The sequence below is a fragment of the Schistocerca piceifrons genome, chromosome 5, assembly GCF_021461385.2.
Source record: "Schistocerca piceifrons isolate TAMUIC-IGC-003096 chromosome 5, iqSchPice1.1, whole genome shotgun sequence".
NCBI classification, from domain to species: Eukaryota; Metazoa; Arthropoda; class Insecta; order Orthoptera; family Acrididae; genus Schistocerca; species Schistocerca piceifrons.
Window position 1 is genome coordinate 430,463,538 of NC_060142.1, and position 19,846 is coordinate 430,483,383.

Consider the following 19,846-nt stretch of genomic DNA (forward strand, 5'->3'; position numbering starts at 1 on the left):
TTCTTCACTCAAAGGAACTGCTGAGTTTTGAGGACCAATAATTTATGAATCAAATTTTCCTGTATGTATACCAATTTTTGATACTACTCAGAATTTAGAAACTGCTATAACCAATGAAAACGACAATTTGATTCACCTTAGCATATAAATTCTAACAGTTATTTCGAAAAAGTTTTAATAATTTTTTCCTTTTTAACTGAATAAGATTGAAAGATATCAGTTTTACTCTTTTCCCATTAACGAAAAAACTAAGAATAATATAAATATTCCAAACAAGAATATCGAAATCAATATTAATATCGAAGATGGATGGCTTCATCCCTATCATTCACAACTTTAAATGGATTGCAGTATTACTGGAACTGAGGGAACAGATTATGCTACTTATGACAAAAAATACAATAAAAAATTAATTGATAGTTATTTGGGAAAATTGTTTAACATTATTGCAATTAAAAAAGTAAACAATTTCTGTTTAGAACAGAATAGCCATTTGTTTATTCGTCATTTATTATTCTATTAACTTTATCTCTATCAATACAATGTACTATGGAAAGACATATTCTTAGTAATGCAGAAATAAAATGTAAGAAAAACAAAGTATTGTATCTATTAGAAATATTCGGCAGATTTTTTAAAGATTTTAAAGAAATAATTTGGGATGGAGATTTAACAGCAATTTTCACTTGGAGTTTTATGTTCTGGACATCCTGTTCATGGATGGTCCTAGCATAACCAAAGTGGAGTTGAAGATGTGACCACACTACCAAAACCAGATAAAATTGTCGTAGAATCGATGTAAATCCGTGCTCCATTCACTGAAAATGATTATGAATATGAATATGAACCAAAAACACTGAAAAATCCAAAAATTCCAATATCTTTCTTTAAACCACAAACCATAGAGATTGCTGGATTAATTGTAAAAAGATTTGAACTAGATGCTACTAATTATTATAATTCTAAAGAATTTGGTATGCCTTACTTTATTTTCATTGTTTTTCAAACTAATGGAGAAAATAACTGATTTTCTTAATTTGATCATGTTAAATTACAAAATATCCTAATAACAAATGGAAGACAGTTTTTCCTCAAGATTCATGGAATCTTGATCCACCAAATAATTTTTTAAAGGTTACAATGCTTTATGTGATTTTAAAGGACTAACACAAATAATGATGTTAATATAAGTCCCCTACATTTTACTGAAAATTATCCTATTAATGTCATAAATAAGACTAGATAAATGAACGTTTTAACTATACAGAGACAATGATGAAGTTATGTGCCACTGTTAATGAAAACATACTGAATGATTCTTTTGTGTATGTAATTATGAATGGTATAAAGAATTTAACTTATGATTCAAGTTTACCTACATAATGGTAGATAATACGTTCCTCAAAAATAGAAACAGAGGGATTTAGTACTAAGTGTAGTTCAATTCGCTGTGGAACGAAGTGGCAGTCAAACTCATGCACCTTCTCATAGATGACACATGATACAATAGCGTTCAGATTAGCCTCATATTTTGGGCCAAGATAATTCATCTTACTACAAATGTCATCTTCACTCCTTGGTAAAACTTTCTGCAGCTCATTACCCCAATAATTAAATGCATTGTCATATGACCACCTCCTTTCAAATGTACCTTGCCAGTTGAGAAGTTAGTCACTCCATCACTCCCACTTAAAAAATCAGTGCCTACAATACATTCAGTTATGATATCATGACCACTTACTTTCATATTGTAGCTTTCCAGTTAAGATGTCGATCATTGCGTCCATCTCTCTCAAGAGGTCAATGCCTACAATACGTTCAGTGGTCAGACTATTTCTTAACAGGTTTAGATTCGAGGCCAATTGCTTTCAGAATGTTATAACTGTTTACAGAGAATGTCAGTACAGTCTGGTGTTCATAATTCTGATTCTTAAAGGATTTAGATTTGGGGCTAATTGCAGCCACTTACAAGGAATATCTGTATATTCTGTTGTTCATAAATGCACTTTGCTACACTCCAGAATCAAGAATCATCGTCACCGATAATTTATTCACCATGGTTTCCATTCAGATTGCACACTGCGTTCTGTGTAGTGATTACATTCACTGTGCTCTTGACACAACTCACCTCTCATGTTCATGTTGTCATTATATCTGATCATTCATGCTGCATACCTCTACTGCTCTCTAACACTGGGTCAGTGGGGCGTCTTATGGTCTTAGTTAGTTTGTTGAGTTATTTTGGTGAGCGACAATGTGAACCTAGGTAATAATGACTCCATGCTCCCGATTTCTGGACCAGTGTTCACACGTGCCTGCTATCAACGGTCTGACTGATGATAGTTCTGATTATGATCACGCTTGTTGTCATGATTATGATTTTCAATTCGGTCATCATGTCTCTTTTGCTGTAGCCTGAGACTCAAAAAGCATGAGCAATTGTTTGATCCTTGCCTCTCCTCTCAGTGATTGTAGTTCTCAAAATAATCGGTTTTTTTTTTATTGTTGCAGTCGTATGGACACATGTTATTGTCCTGCTGTAAAGCACATACACTTTGCACAGCCCTCGCGTCTTCATGAATTGGGTCTCTATTATTCGTTATAGAGAGGAAGGTGTCCATATCTTCATCTGGCGTGTTAACCAATTTCATGCGAATTTGGGTGGCCAGATTTGCTTTTAAGATGTGAAGAACATCATGGTTCTTGATGGTCTGTGCAAGCTGGGAGCGGCACCATAATGGTGTGGGCTGTGTTTACACGGGATGGACTGGGTCCTGTGGTTCAACTGAGCAGATTATTGACTGGAAATCGTTATGTTCGGCTACCTGGACACCATTTGCGGCCACTTAACGTTGCCAGACAACGATGGAATTTTTATGGATAACAATGCGTCAAGACACCGGACCACAGTTGTTTGCGATTGGATTGAAGAACACCCTGGGGAACCTGCGCGATTGATCAAGCCACCCAGAATCCCATGACATGAATCCCATCGAATATTTATCGGACGTAATCGAGAGGTCACTTCCGGCACAAAATCCTGCACTGACAACACTTTTGCAAATATGGACGGCTGTAGAGACAGCATGGCTCATTATTTCTACAGAAGATTCCAACCACTTGTTGAGTCCATGTTACGTCGATTGCTGCACTACGCTGGGCAAATGGAGATCCGACACGATATTAGGAGGTGCCCCCGACTTTTGTCACCTCATTGTATGTGGCTACGATTGGATTTACAGGTTCTAACCTGCTTTAAATAATACACCGCTATGCTTTTACCGCGCACTTGTTAATAAATACCATAAAATTGTTCACATTTCCTCAGTTTGGTATAATTAATTTCAAACATTATGGAAAAAAAGCATTGACGACATGAAGATCAGATTTAGGTTGCACCCTCACGCCGACTGAAGAGACTGGCGTGCAACAGTAATTTCAAGTGTACCTCGCATGACTTCCGAATGATTCGTACGTTGTCAGTAGATTATTAACCAGCATTTGCTTCATGATATAAATAATTTACTGCATGGTGGATTTCCTGTAACAGTACATGAGTGACGCTCAGGCAACTCCTAGCATTCATTTTCTCAAAATTGGCTGGTAACCATTAATAAGTAACGTAAAAAGTTTGCAGTTGTGTGCCCAAAAGTCGGCGGTTCCCTTTGGCTTAGAACCGCCACATTAGATTCACTTGCACTACCATCCCACTGACAATATTTCAGCAGCATTTGGCGTTAACAGCCTGTCAGTACACGTTCCAGTCATGGGAACTGCTTTCTTATTCGACACAGTAGCGCTCTATATTGCTGTTTAATGCAGCGAATTTTTTTATTTTACCTGCAGCGTTGAAGTACAACACTGAAATTATCAAATAAACAGTATTAGATGAAACCTCACAAGGAGCTATAGAAGTAAAAGCAACATATGCATCGAACTCTAGCTGAATGGATGGGAACTACTGCAAAACCTGTTTCAGTGAGCTACTGGACTGGAAGTCAGGTGCCGTTTTATCTGACATTAGTAACCTAACATGTTTGCAAACATACCTAGCAATGTGGTGCAAATTATTGTTTGACCGTTTTCTCCATTGTGACGCCTATACGCACCAAGATTTTTCTTGGAATTTCTACAGCTCTGAGGCCGTGGAGAAACGAAATTAGAGTTTCACATTTGTAGGCACTAAGTCATTGAAGATGGAGGATTAACTCTGTTCGAAAGAGGCCATAGGAAGGAAGTGAGCGTATGTTTCTTAAGGGAATCCTAAAAAGAATTCGTCTGGAGTGTTTCTGGGAAACAACGAAAAACTTTAGGACTGCCGGACGGGGATCTGAGCCGTGCTGTTCGCGAATATGGGGAGAAAATCAACGATATTCCACATGAATATTTGGCGAAGAAAAGACATAAAGATATACACATAAAATTCAAAATATTTCTATGTTGGTTCTCAAAATCTAGGGGCAATATTACAGAGTAATACGTCATGGAGTATAATTCTTGGGAATTACAGCCCGTCTATTAAGAAGAAAGCATACAAGATTCGAGTGCGTCCTGTTCTAGAGTCCTTCGCCAGTTTTTCTGGCAGTTACGAAGGTGGTCTGGCGGGAGGCGTCGAAAGCAGGTTCCTAACAGGTCGGCGCAGCCCATACGAAAATGTTACAAGGACGCTCAGAGAGCCTATGTCCGCTCTATTCTAGACTACTTCATCAGTTTTCTTGACAATTGTCAAGGTGGCCTGGCGGAAGGAGTCGAAAGCAGGTTCGTAGCAGCGTTGCACAGCTCACACGAAAATATCGCTCTGAGAGAACCTGCAACTGAATCTCTGGAGAAAGGCGAAGCACTGTCGCGAGAATGTACAGAACTGGTGTCCTAGGTAGACTGGGCACGTCTGCCGTCTCCATGGTAAATCTCGTTTAAGGATCATTGGATTAAGGTAAGATGAATTGAGGCAGACTTAGAAGAATGTAGAAAGCCATTTTTTCTTGGTCTTTACCTAACTGAAATAGGAGAGGAAGTGATTAATACTTTTACAAAGTATCCTATGTCATGCACTGTATAGTTGATTTCAGAACTGTATAGTTGATTTCAGAGATATTAAAGCTGTGAAGAGTCCCTTCGACAGATGCATCTAACACGACATCAATTTAGCATTCACTCCATTCACTTCTTCCATGGACAGTATCATTTCAGTCTCTAATGACTCATTAATGCATCTGAGATAGAGTATATTTTATAAATTTGGCTTTTTTATGAGTCAGGTATTGCGCACTGCAGGGATCAAGTAGTGCAGGTACTAGTTGAGGAAACGCGCTCGGCCGTCAAGTGGCAAAAGAAATGTGTGTGGCGTATGGCTGATGAGCAACCTGTTCATGGTAGACAATATGTGGGGCGTATATTGCCGTAAATATCATCAGCGTTTTGTGACCTCGCACTCAAGGGGCAATTGTGTAATTATTCCAGGGAAATATCATTGTGGTAATGATAACAAAATCTAAAATGCACCAGCGTTCCAGTGACGAATATGAAAGAGATTCCTGACCTTTCGAACCACGGTGCCACAGCGCCAAGGAACTAAAAGTTGCATTGCATAGTCCCAACATCGTGTAGAATGTATAAAGCAGTAGATAACAGTTAAATGATTAACTATAAAAAGGCGATGAGACCGGAAATGCTGGTTCAGTTTGTTCAGAATTTCTGTGAAGCACATGTCCGTGGGGTTGAGTTTGACTTCTGTAACGCCATCCAGTGGTGATACTGGTCAGCGATACATTAGCGGAGGTCGGCTACTGATTGGGAGAACTCACTCGGTATTTGCTGTGATTATCGGAACTTCAATAACCTCAGAATTCTAAGAGCCTCGCCAAATCCTTGATTGATGAGTTAACTACAGTGTTTTTCGTACCCACTTGCTCTTTGCAACATTGAACAAGTTTTCAAATTCCCTCTCTCACCTCACCAGTACTGAAACCTAAGGATATCCTACATATTGAATGACGTTAGTAGCAACCACCGACTTATTTATAATGTAGCCTACAATGGAGGCACTGTTCTGTGCCTAGGCCAATATATTCGAGCTTTGCCCAAAGCGATCCTTCTGCGTCACTTCAATCATTGACTGTCACTATCAGACTAAACTGTGTATCTTTACCAGTTGTTCTATACGTGGCAGACACGTCCTTTTGCTTTCCAACTCGATATTTCATTCCTTTCCTGCAATATTATATACTACTTTTCGAGCTAAATGCCTCACTTACCCCATTCCCAACACTTCCACCTTCCATAGCATCCATACATCTACGTCAAACATCCGTTCCAGTGCTGCTCCGCACGCTATCTTTCAGATGGTTTCATTCCACTCATGTTTCTCAGTAGCTCCTGTCCAAGACCTTTACATAACATTAGTGCGTTCACTGTGACATACTACCTAACTTTGGTGGGATAGTCCAACGCCACACGACAGCTAAAGCTGGATGACTAAGCAAACTATTTGAAGCCAGTTCCTTCCAAATACGAGGTCAGGGTTGCGGACAGTTTGCGTCTCCATTTCATCATGGTACTCGTTCTATCAGTTTAAATGTGCAAAATCACACGTCGACAGGTACATTTACAGTAACATGCAAGAGGCGAGGGACACGAATTGTAAATGATGTTCTCAACTGTGCGAAGTAGTACACTAGGGACAATGATACTGCTACACGCAGTCACTCGCAGAAAGCACCGTCCCTCTGAAGGGTTTTCAATCTGAACTCATCAGTGCTTGTAATAAGCGTAAATTTATTGAGAGTAGCACAAAAATGTAGTGTAAACAAAACTGTTTACATCATGAGTTTCGAAAACATCGAAGATGAGGAAAGCGACTTAGGTCTCTAAGAAACTGACCTTCGATTAGGTTATTTGAATTACCTCTTAAGACACGATATCGCCAGATAAGTGTACGCTGAAGGCCAAATCTTGAATTATTCATGAACTGTGCTGATTGAGAAGGCGCGAGTAACTGCCAGAAACGTATATTAATAAAATTCTCCGACAGCCAACAGAGAGCTCTAACATTGTTAACAAGATAATGGTTTCTCTGCCATTTAAATAGCAGCATAATCGTAAATAAAAAATAGGACAGCACATGACGTAGAAACACTTACGTTGTTCACTTACGTTTAAATAACATAGTCGGCACTCACCAGTTTGTAGTAGTTTCACATTGTGCGCGAATGACTCCAGAAAGCTTCTAAATCAAGGCATTGTACCTGTATTCTCCCTCCCTCCCTTTATTTTGTGTTCCATTCGCAGATTTATGTGTTTTTTACCTTCGTCGACATTTCGCGAGATATATATTATGGGAAGAGGAGATACGTCTCTAATGACCTCAAATCGACGGGACGTTAAATTAAACCCCAATTTTTCGCTTTTTTTCATCTTGCAACAGCTGCTCGTGGAATATTAAAACTGACCATCTCCCGTTATAGTACGAGGAACTTTTCATAACTAATGCACACAGGGTAGTATTACTGTGGATTGTCTGATGCAACAACAATGAAAATTACGTCAGTCGTAGTTTGGAGCTTGAGGAAGAGGCACGTGTTTTTCCTTTTTCCTGTGGACTCTAATACAAAATTGGTGAGAGGTAGAAATGAACACTGCTGGGGTCTTGGGTATCGTGACTGTTGAAGACCAGAGGTCGTACATCAAGATTGAAACTTGACGCGACAAGTACGCGACAGAAATTCACAGTGCTCTAAGTGAAGTTTATGGTGAGATTACAGCGCACGGTAGCACAGTTTTACCTTGGGTCAAAGGTTTTCGTGGTGGTCGTATGAGCATAGACGAAAATCCAAGACCCAGAAGGCAAAAAATGTCAACAGATGAACGAAGTGTAAAACGTGTGACAGATGCTCTTGAAGAAGATCGCAGTAGACTTGTGAGGAACTTTCTGAAGCTATGGGTATTCCAAAAGTATCAGTATTCTGTTTTCTGATAAAATATTTGAAGAAAAGAAAAAATTTTTGTGAGATTGATCCCACACTTTTTAAATGCTGGAGGGAAGCAGAAACGCCTGGACATTTCAACCTTGCTCAAACAACGATTCGGCTGTGATGGTCAAGGATTCTTGTGTCGAATTGTCGCTATTGATGAAATATGGATTAGAGGCTTTGAACCGGAATTGAAATCACTGTCCAACGAGCGGAGAGGCTCGTATTACCCACATCCAAAAAAATTTCGACGTGCTCAATCAAAGCTCAAGCAAATAATGATTTTTGCCTCTAATCACCAAGAAATCATCAGGACAGGTAGAGTCCTATGGGGACCAAAACGCACAGGAGTGTACTACCGTAACTTCATGGAAAATTTGTGCTGAGAAATGAAGAAAACCCGACCTCAGTTGGTCCAAGCTGGGTCACTCATTCTCCACAACGCTCGCCCGCATATCGGTTATTGCAATGTGTGGTCCAAAGACTGCGCGAATACGGATGGGAAGTGTTGCCCCATCCTCCCTGCGGTTAGGAAATGAGTCCACCAGACTTCACTTTGTTCCAGAATGGGGAAAAACCTATGTTTGGCATAAACGGATAGACATTACTTATTTACAATCAATATTTCTGGAAGAGCTTACCGTTACCCGCGCCATTCGAGAGATGAACAGAAGTGGTTCCTTGGATGTCGAAAAAAAGTCTCAGTAAAAAAATTGAGTGCATTATTTATGAAATGTCCTGCCTATTTCTATATAAACAGTTAAATAAGCATTTATCCGCTTTATCATATCTCTGAAATAACTGACTGCATTCCAGCAACGTTCTTCGAGCCACATTTCTATTTATGTGATTTTCTACATTTTTATACTAGCTCAACCGTTCTTCAGCACATTCATGTTTTCCGATGTCTTAAGCCTAATAGATTCAGTTAGAAAAGCGGATTCTTGCGCCACTGAAACACTTCATTGTTTTAAGTAATAGGTACAGTACCACTTTAGCTGAAATATTTAAATATCGTAGTATTTCTTATTTACAATCAATATTTCTGCGAATAGTAATCTCCAGAATGTCTCTTCTTTTCTAACCAGTCATCATGGAGTTTCTTTCTAAACTGTTTCGTGATTTACCTGATGCCAATCGTTATTAAGGTAGAGCCTACTTCTTTTGGTGATGTTGTCTTTGGATTTAATTGTGATTTTGACTTATTGCTTGAAAATTTCTTTTCATCGTCCACATCAGTACATTTCACGAAAGCAAGATCGGTACTAAGATCCAGGAGTGAGGCATTAATGGCAGCTGGTTACGTATTTAAGGTGATAGTTCATCTTGCAGTATCTGTCTGCTGCAGTTCTGAGCTACTATTGGTCGTTTTTGAGCTTGCTAAAATAACCTGTAACAAAAGGCACTGATCATCTGTGGATTTTCTCTATTTTTCTGCTAATTCCTCGCGAACTAGGTTCGCAAACTAGGTTTTAGACCAGCGAGCAATATTTAGTAATTGGTCGTGCGAGGGCTTTGAGAGTTAACTATTTGAATCTGGAATGAGATTTTCACTCTGCAGCGGAGTGAGCGCTGGTATGAAACTTTGAGACTCGAACTCGGGACCTTTGCCTTTCACGGGCAAGTGCTCCTTGTGGAAAATTCCCCTAGGCTGTGGCTAAGCCCTATCTCCGCAATATCCTTTCTTTCAGGAGTGCTAGTTCTGCAGGGTTCGCAGGAAAGGTTCTGTAAAGTTAGGAAGGTAGGAGACGAGGTACTGGCAGATGTAGAGCTGTGAGGACGGGGCGTGAGTCGTGCTTGGGTAGCTCAGTTGGTAGAGCACTTGCCTGCGAAAGGCAAAGGCCCCGAGTTCGAGTCTCGGTCCGGTACACAGTTTCAGTCTGCCAGGAAGTTTCATATTAGCGCACACTACGCTGCAGGATGAAAATCTCAGTCTGGAAACATCCCCCAGGCTCTGGCTAAGCCATATCTCCGCAATATCCTTTCTTTCATGAGTGCTAGTTCTGCAGGGTTCGCAGGAGAGCTTCTGTAAAATTTGGAAGGTAGGAGACGAGGTTTCACTGATCTAATCTCCAGTCTCTAATATCCCGTGATGACTGCAGTCGCAATTAACGATGTAAGAATTCCGCTTCTGAGTCACACCCTCAACAATGAGCGCTGAGTGTGCTCCTAAACACACGTGCCTGCACCATTAATGTACAGTGTTGTCAGATTTATCGCAGATCACCGTCTACCCTGCGTTACGTAGCAGGTTAGCCTAAGCCCTCTATGTTCTCTGATGAGTCGCGGACGTCCAGCACCTTGTCTCCTACTTGTGGTTTCACAGAGCTTCATCCACTTTCCATGGATGCTCTCGTTTCCGATATGCTTGTTCCGGGTCACCGCGTCATAACAGTCTCTCGTTTGTCAGAGTCTTATGTCAGTGTGTTTCGCCACTTACAGCTCGTATCGTCACTACATTGATCCCATGTTCGTCTCTCCTTCCCCTTACTGTCCTTGGTGCGTTACGTGTCCATAACAATGCCAGGTGGTATTCAGTTAAGCAGTGCGTAAATGATCACTACGTTCTTGCTCATCAGTATACTTGAACTCATGTTGTGATATGATAGAAAACCATTGCTTGATTTATTGTCACCACATAATCCCATAGAGATAACGCAAAAAATTCTTCAAAATGTGATTGAGAATCTTTTGGCAGCATTGAACATTACTTACAGATTCTAACAGTGGGAGGACATGCTTGTTAAATTCTGTCGTTTCCTGTGAGCGGAAGATCACGATGTAACGGCTAAAGAACTTGGAGTTTCATGTTTCGCGAGACCGTATCCACATGACCCACTTGTCAATTATTCTTGGGCTACTGAATAAATAACGCTTTGAAAGGCCATGCGCGTAAATTTTATCGTTCGTGGAAGATAACTCTCTTCCTGCTGGATACAAGATTATGAAAATAAATTTATACGATGATTGCTCTCCATGATGCATTTCGGAATTACATTTCTATCAATAGCTGGAGTAATTAAGAACTGTTGGTATATGTTGGAAATTGCTTCCTGTCTGATTTCCTGTGCAACACGGTACAAACGAAACGCATGGGAGGATTTTCATGTGGACTAGTAACGGAAAACGTGTAATATCTCATGTTTATTTTAAAGACTCCAGTGCAGGAATAGTAATTTTATTAAGATATATTTAGAAACGCTGTCCTCTGAGATTCTTAGCAAGGAGCGATGTACGTTTTTAAACTCTCTGTTTGGGAAATTGCCTTTCTACCGTGAAGACGCGGACATTACCAGAGATCAGTTCTGTTTAATTTCCAGTTACAGACTGGCGCTCTTCTAATATGCTCAGTCGGCGTTTTGTGGAAGCATAATATGAGCATTTATTACTGCGGCTTCTAACGCACTTAGCCATAAGGGTAGCATATATGGGTGCATCTTGGCAACCGACAGTTGGCAATCCGCCTGTTCACTTCCAGCTCTGACCGCCCCGGTAGTTGAGTGGTCATCGTGACGGATTGCCGTCGTACGGGCCCGGGTTCCATTACCGGCTGGGTCGGAGATTTTCTCCGCTCAGGGACTGCATGTTGTGCTGTCTTCATCATCATTTCATCCCTATCCGGCGCGCAGGTCGCCCAATGTGGCGTCGAATGTAATGAGACCTGCGCTAAGGCGGCCGGACCTGCCCCGCAAGGGGCCTCCCGGCCAATGACGCCAAACGCTCATTTCCATTTACCTCCTGCTCTCCCCCTCTCTCTCTGTCTTCACAATACCACATCCAATCCAATAGGAGGTTAGTAGTTCTTACCCCACAGTATTTCTTTCCAGATCGTGACTAATTTGCCTGCCAAATTTGATTGAAACCGTTCCCAGCGTTTTGGATGAGATTTTTACTCACGGCTTTCTGTGCGTACGCACATTTCAAATATGTTTCACATATATTTAACATATTTCACACGTGTTTGTTCAGATATTTCAACTTTATCTCTAGCGAATTTCGCACTGGAGTTTCATTTTCACGCAGCTCAGTGCTTATGACATCCTATCTTCTGAATTATGTCTCGTACAATGACTTAATTTTGCAGATAAATCCAGTAGTACATGTGGCTGCTGTATGAGAAATCTGTTGTGAGTCAAGATAGAAACAACGAAGTAATAAATACGAACGTAATACATAATGCGGCAGTCTTTGACGCATCTCAGTGTTTATGACGTCATACCTGATGAACTTTGTGGCCTACAAGGACATAACTTTGTCGGTACATTCAGTGGTATATGTGAACACTGTCTGCAGAATGTTCTGTGAATTCAGTTTGCAGTAAAGAAGTAATTAATAATTGATGAGGCAGTTTTACTCCATGAACAGCAATAATGTAGTAAGTGATACACTTTTTTCCTTTCATCATTTTATGCCGGTTGTCAGCGAGAAAAGGTTTGGTTCAAATGGTTCAAATGGTTCTGAGCACTATGGGACTTAACATCTGAGATTATCAGTCCCCTAAACTAACCTAAGGACTTCACATACATCCACGCCCGAGGCAGGATCCGAACCTGCGACCGTAGTAGCCGCGTGGTTCCTGACTGAAGCGCCTAGAACCGCTCGGCCAGAGCGGCCGGCAAAAGTTTGGTAAAGGTTTGATATTATGTGTAAAGTTTGTTGTAAGTGAGTAAGTTCTATCATTGGCAAATGCTAGGTAGATGTATGGGTGTTTGCGTGTCGTAAACTACACTTCATTTTCACCTCCACCACTACCTGTTTGATAGGTAGGTGCACATAAGGTAGCCCATTGTTAATTCATGGTATGAGCAGTCTCTATCCGAAATTTCACCCAAATATCTCCAGTCGTTCCAGCGTGAAGGAGTAACAGACATACCAACTCAAACACACGCACTCACAAACTTTCATATTTATAATGTACATGCAGTGTGTTCGGAAATTCCCTTTACAGACCTCTAGGGCTTGTAGAGGGGAGTGAGTAAACAATATTTTAATGTACGCGTCCACGTGTGCTGAGGGAAAGAGAAAAGTCTCAGACTTGCTTGTCCTGGTACGTAACAGGAAGACGGGATGATGTGTAGTACGAAAGATGGTCACATGACGTCACTTAACGTCTGCCTTGCTGCGAGACTCCTGTAGGGGCAGAGCAAGAAGTGCTGACATGAGATCTCGCCTCTGCGCGAGAAACTGCAGAAATATCAGATGGGGTGAGCAGTGTGCACCAGAACGTGCTTCGTAGGTGCAATGTCTGTAACAAAGTTGGTGGTCTCCATGTCAAGCCGCTGTTGTAAAGCATCAGACATGTAAAAAGTTTTAGTATTCGAAAATGGGCTAAAACCAAAATCTTCATCGTATAATAATAAAATAAAAAAGTATTACAGTCAAATGGCAGCAGCATCAATCAAAAAATTATCATAACTGTGCCTCTAGACAAAATAAAAGTTGTTAGTGACATGTATGTGTTTCTGATACAAAACGAAAGTGAAGGGGGAAGCTGAAATCCTGTGATTTCTCGTAGCTTTTAAGACCATCCTGGGAGCCGATGAGCTTGACGTCTCCATCCGACGATTCACCCTCAAGAGTGTTTCATGTGCTTAGTTTATGAAACATTACGGAGAGTTTTCGTAAAAAGTCCATGATATTGATAGTCACTCAAGTGATCACAAAGTAAACGCCGTTATGTCTGAAACCTTAGCATCAAAGTACGCGTAATGAAAGTTACTCCCGCCGCCAGAATGCGAACGGGATATCTCAGGCTCGAGCACCGACGCTATTACTCATATTTGCGACCTTCGCTACGAAATAGAATAAAACACAAGCAGAATTACCATAGCAACACCTCCTGAGCGGATAAGTAAAATGGCACCAGCACACGTCCTCGACAAGTACTCTAGGTACTGGACAAACAGGTGCCCTAACTGGAACATGTTAACGGCGCTGAAAAGTGTTTAGTAGCGCGTACCAGTCTCGCCGTGCCCAACTGGTTTAGTTCACTTATAATCGTTGCTGTCAGGAGGTATTTATTAACTCCTCTACTCCGCGGGCAATATTACGAAAGCCTCGAAGTCTGACATATTAAGTATGTCCCACCTGAGACATTAACTGTCCATTTTGCAGAAAACACCAGGCGTAAAGTTGTTTGACATATGAACTAGCGGCATATGATCAGCCAAACCGTTAGCCTGTATTACTGTCTTCCAAGCTACATTTATACTACAATTTCTCTTTAATAATATAGAAGTAGTATACTTATGAACAAAAAAATTCTGCCGGCCGCGGTGGCCGTGCGGTTCTGGCGCTGCAGTCCGGAACCGCGGGACTGCTACGGTCGCAGGTTCGAATCCTGCCTCGGGCATGGGTGTGTGTGAAGTCCTTAGGTTAGTTAGGTTTAAGTAGGTCTAAGTTCTAGGGGACTTATGACCTAAGATGTTGAGTCCCATAGTGCTCAGAGCCATTTGAACCATTTGAAAAAAATTCTGTGGCGGTGTACCAAACCGCTATTCAGAAATAACTGAATTACAATTGTTACGTAGTTTATTGTTGTGACGATAACGGGAGATGGGATGAGCTACGAGCTAAGGTTGCATCTTCTGAAATTCAGCAGACTTTGTCCTGTCGTTTCGCAACAACACAAATTGTTGCTGACGACAACGTAGAGGAACACAGGTTTATAAAGTACAATATTCTACGTGAAGCGCGCAGATAAATGTATATGGGAGCAATTACGCATATCGAATCCCTTTCGTTTGGTTAGAATGATGACAAAAATATTATCCCTAACACACAGCGGACAGAAAAGTGAAGCATCCAGCAGAGCGGGAGGAAACTAAATAAAACTTTGCGAATCGAGGTGGTATGTAGTGTCATTCCAGCGGTTACAAAATCGAGTCAAATTCAAAAGGATTCAAATAGCTCTGAGAACTATGCGACTTAACATCTGAGGTCATCAGTCCCCTAGACTTAGAACTACTTAAACCTAACTAAGGACATCACACACATCCATGCCCGAGGCAGGATTCGAAGCTACAACCGTAGCAGCAGCGCGGTTCCGGACTGAAGCGCCTAGAACCGCTCGGCCACGACGGCCGGCAGTCAAATTCACAAAGAACTTGGCAGTATGACCCCACGTGTCTGTATGACGTTATATCCCCTCTGGCTTGGACGCATGTACTGACGTAACGTCACCAACGATGGCTCCCCACACAGTTGTCTCTCACCAAGACATTTAAGAATGGCACCTCTCCCCAGGCTGCCGCCAATGATAGTCGTGCAGAACTGCCCTGCCGGTCCAGTTCACCATGACAGAAATGCTACTCGCATTTCGTAACAGACGGACAACAAAGTAATATGTTCTTCGCTTAAATAATAAAATTCGGAACGCCACAACGAAGACACATTAAACGTCAGTTAGTGGCAAAGCAAAAAGCACAGCTTTTCGTCGTTATTTCGTAATTACAAAACAGAAAGGCTTTAAAAGAGCCCTGAACACAGTGTTGCGCCAAGGAAATGACGTCGGTGAAAATCTGTGTCGGACCGGGTCTCGAACCTGGATTTCCGGTTTTAGGCGACCGGTCGCCTTAACCGCTTTCGCTACTCGTGCACGACGCACTGCCAGACCCCAACTTCCATATGTTGTCAATCCTGCGCCACAACGTGTACTCGAGCACACATTACGTAATTCCCGTACAAGGGAGGATATTTTAATTGGAAGTCGTTGCCTGGTATCGGCGGATAAATACACTCATGCTCATAAATTGAGGATAATGCTGATACATCGTGAAACAACGCTCTGGTGGGCGGTTTGCGCGTTTAAATCTCCTCGGGATATGACCATGCGGTGCATGTTGATGTGCGTTCGTCGCACGGTGGCGCTAGCAGCAGTCCACATACGCAGAGGTGTGTTGGTGCATGTCAGAGTACAGTGCAGCGAGTAAGTGTGCAGACGTTTTCAGACGCGCTAATGGTGACTGTGTGTTGAAAATGGCTCAAAGAACACATATTGATGACGTTAGGGGTAGAATACTAGGGTGACTGGAGACTGGTCATGCACAGAAGGTCGTAGCGCGGGCCCTCCGTGTGCCACAAAGTGTGGTCTCAAAATTATGGCAACAATTGCAGCAGACAGGAAACGTGTCCAGGCGCTACAGTATGGGACGTCCACAGTGTACAACGCCACAAGAAGACCGATATCTCACCATCAGTGTCCTCAGACGGCCACGGAGTACTGCAGGCAGTCTTGCTCGGGACCTTACCGCAGCCATTGGAACAGTGTTGCCTCCAGACGACTGAACAGACATGGTTTATTCGCCCGGAGACCTGCAAGGTGCATTCCACTGACCCCTGGTCACAGGAGAGCTCATAAAGCCGGGTTCAAGAAGACAGTTCATGGTCATTGGAACAGTTGTAGCAGGTTATGTTCACGGACGAGTCCAGGTATAGTCTGATCAGTAGTTGTCGCCGGGTTTTCATATGGTGTGAAACGGGAACAAGATACCGACCCCTTAATGTCCTTGAAAGGGCCTGTATGGAGGTCGTGGTTTGATGGTGTGGGGTGGGATTATAATTGGTGCACGTACAACCCTGCATGTCTTTGACAGAGGAAATGTAACAGGTCAGGTGTATTGGGACGTCATTTTGCACCAATATGTCCACCCTTTCAGGGTTGCAATAGGTCCCACCTTCCTCCTGATGGATGATAACGCACGGACCCAGCCGTCGTGGAGAAGTACCTTGAAACAGAAGATATCAGGCTAATGGAGTGGCCTGCCTGTTCTCCAGACCTAAGCCCCATCGAGCACATTTGGGATGCTCTTGGTCGACGTATCGCTGCACGTCTTTACACCCCTAGGACACTTCAGGAGCTCCGACAGGCACTGGTGCAAGAATGGGAAGCTATACCCCAGCAGCTGCTCGACCACATAAACCAGAGTATGCCAACCCGACATACGGCCTGTGTACGTGTGCACGGTTATCATACACCAAATTGATGTCGGGGTACGTGTGCAGGAAACAGTGGCGTTTTGTAGCACATGTGTTTCGGGACGGTTTTCTCAACTATCACCAATAGCGTGGACTTACAGATCTGTGTCTAGTGTGTTCCCTACGTGCCTATGCTATTAGCGCCGGTTTTGTGTAGTGCCACGTTGTGTGGCACCACATTCTGCAATTATCCTCAATTTATGAGCATGAGTGTATATTGCAATGACTATGTTGTTAAGAAGAACAATGCGATGTTTCTTCGGACATGCACAAGCAGCCTACGCATGGGGCGGCAATTCCCTAATCCAGCTTTTCCTAATCTCCGACAAATGGTGCGGGATGGCAGAGAACTTTGCAGCCAATTCACTATTTTAGAATGAGATTTTCACTCTGCAGCGGAGTGTGCGCTGATATGAAACTTCCTGGCAGATCAAAACTGTGTGCCCGACCGAGACTCGAGCTCGGGACCTTTGCCTTTCGCGGGAAAGTGCTCTACCATCTGAGCTACCGCAGCACGACTCACGCCCAGTACTCACAGCTTTACTTCTGCCAGTATCTCGTCTCCTACCTCCTGCAGGTGAGCTTCTGTAAAGTTTGGAAGGTAGGAGACGAGATACCGGCAGAAGTAAAGCTGTGAGTACCGGGCGTGAGTCGTGCTGCGGTAGCTCAGATGGTAGAGCACTTTCCAGCGAAAGGCGAAGGTCCCGAGTTCGAGTCTCGGTCGGGCACACAGTTTTGATCTGCCAGGAAGTTTCAATACACTATTTTGTTCTCGGACGCCAGATGCAAATGTGAAGCGTTTACAATGAGCTTGGTGCACAACACGGCGATCCTCCCTCGTGATGGTCAGTTTCGGTTGACTGTAGTCTTATCGGCGTATATCTTTGCCCTTACATTCCCATGCAGACCAACACCAGGCCTCTCACACCCGAATGCCTCATAATTCTCGTTATTGCGTGATTCGATCGATCGAACAGATGGAGATCGACAATGGACAGACTGAAGTCATGCCCGATGGCTCCCCACACCATGACGCCATCAATAACACCGTTGCGTTTCTCCAAAATACTGGAAGAATGGGACCTCTCACAAGTAGTCCTACCCGGAACAGTATAACGGCACTGTGAAGTGCCTAGTAGCGTGTACCAATGTTGCCGTGCCCAACTGGTTTACTTTCGCTTCTAAACGCCACTGTGACCGATACTGATAACGCTGTCTCACTCGAGAACACGAAGTCTCCACGTCCTTCACAGTGATCTCTCAACGCCCGACGCTGTTCAAGCCCCTTGTACAGGGTGTAGAGAACACTATCGGACTGGAGAAGGATGGGGAATGGAATTAAGCGTGTACTTTGCAAATGAACCATAGCGGCATTCAAGTCGAACGACATGGAAATTACAGTATACAGAAAACTGGAAGGCTGAATTACGAATTTAACAGAGATTATTCTGAATGTTGGCCCAGTTTATCATTACAGAAATGCTACTCGTATTTCGTAACAGACGGGCAACAAAGTAGTATGTCCTATGCTTAAATAATAAAATTCGAGACGCCACAATAAAGACACATTAAATGTCAGTTAGGGGCAAAGCAAAAATCAGTTTTTCGTCGTTATTTCGTAATTTGGTGGTGGTAAGTTCCTCTGGGTCCAAACTGCTAAGATCATCGCTCCCTAGGCTTTCACACTACTTAATCTAACTTAAACTAACTTACGATAAGGAGAACGCACACACTGATGCCCGAGGGAGGACTCGAACGACGAGGGCAGCCGCGCGAACCGTGGCAAGGTGCCCTAGACCGCGCGGCTACAGCGGGCGGCTCTATTTCGTAATTACAAAAACGAAATGTTCATATGATCTGCCTATTAACTATTTTTCCTCTTTAAAATTTTTAATACTTCTGTAGAAAACATAATGATAATTCATGTAAACTGCTTGTAAAGTGCATCCCTGTTCCTACAGTTTCTAAAACACATCACACGAGTTTTGTCAAGAATATTCATTATAATTATCAGTTTGCCTCTCAATAAATACAGCTGTTACCTTTGCATGTTCTTTGATTCTGTTGTTAAATTCTAACTTATTTTATTGAACAATCTACACTACAAATATTTTACACAAGACAGTGGCAATGATAAGAAATTTTATGCCTGCATCCGTTCATCCCTCGTCAGTAAAATACACTGCCGACAAAAAAGTGAAGCACACAGAAGACATTGTCAGATGTGACTGTACTCGTAACTTCGCACACATACGCACATACAATTGTAATACTACAATGTGCTACGTCGTAGAGTCCATGAGTGCCTTATTCAAAAGCAATAAAAACAGCATTCACTTAACCTTATGATAATTAGTAGTGGTGGTAGTTTATTAGTAGCTGTAATAGAAGTGGCTGTAGATCGTGTTTGTACAGTCGGTGATTAAAGATCGTATAAGAGCAACCCAAATGAAAACAAGATAGATTGAAAAAACTATTCGACATAACTATTAATTTATTTATCCCACGGTAAGACAAATTTAAGGCTTATTTATGAAGTTCCACAACCGAACATAAAGTCACAAGATAATAACCATTCTTTTAATTATGCCCCCCCCATATGAACCATGGACCTTGCCGTTGGTGGGGAGGCTTGCGTGCCTCGACGATACAGATAGCCGTACCGTAGGTGCAACCACAACGGAGGGGAGTCTGTTGAGAGGCCAGACAAACGTGTGGTTCCTGAAGAGGGGTAGCAGCCTTTTCAGCAGTTGCAGGGGCAACAGTCTGGATGATTGACTGATCTGGCCTTGTAACACTACCCAAAACGGCCTTGCTGTTCTGGTACTGCGAACAGCTGAAAGCAAGGGGAAACTACAGCTGTAATTTTTCCCGAGGGCATGCAGCTTTACTGTATGATTAAA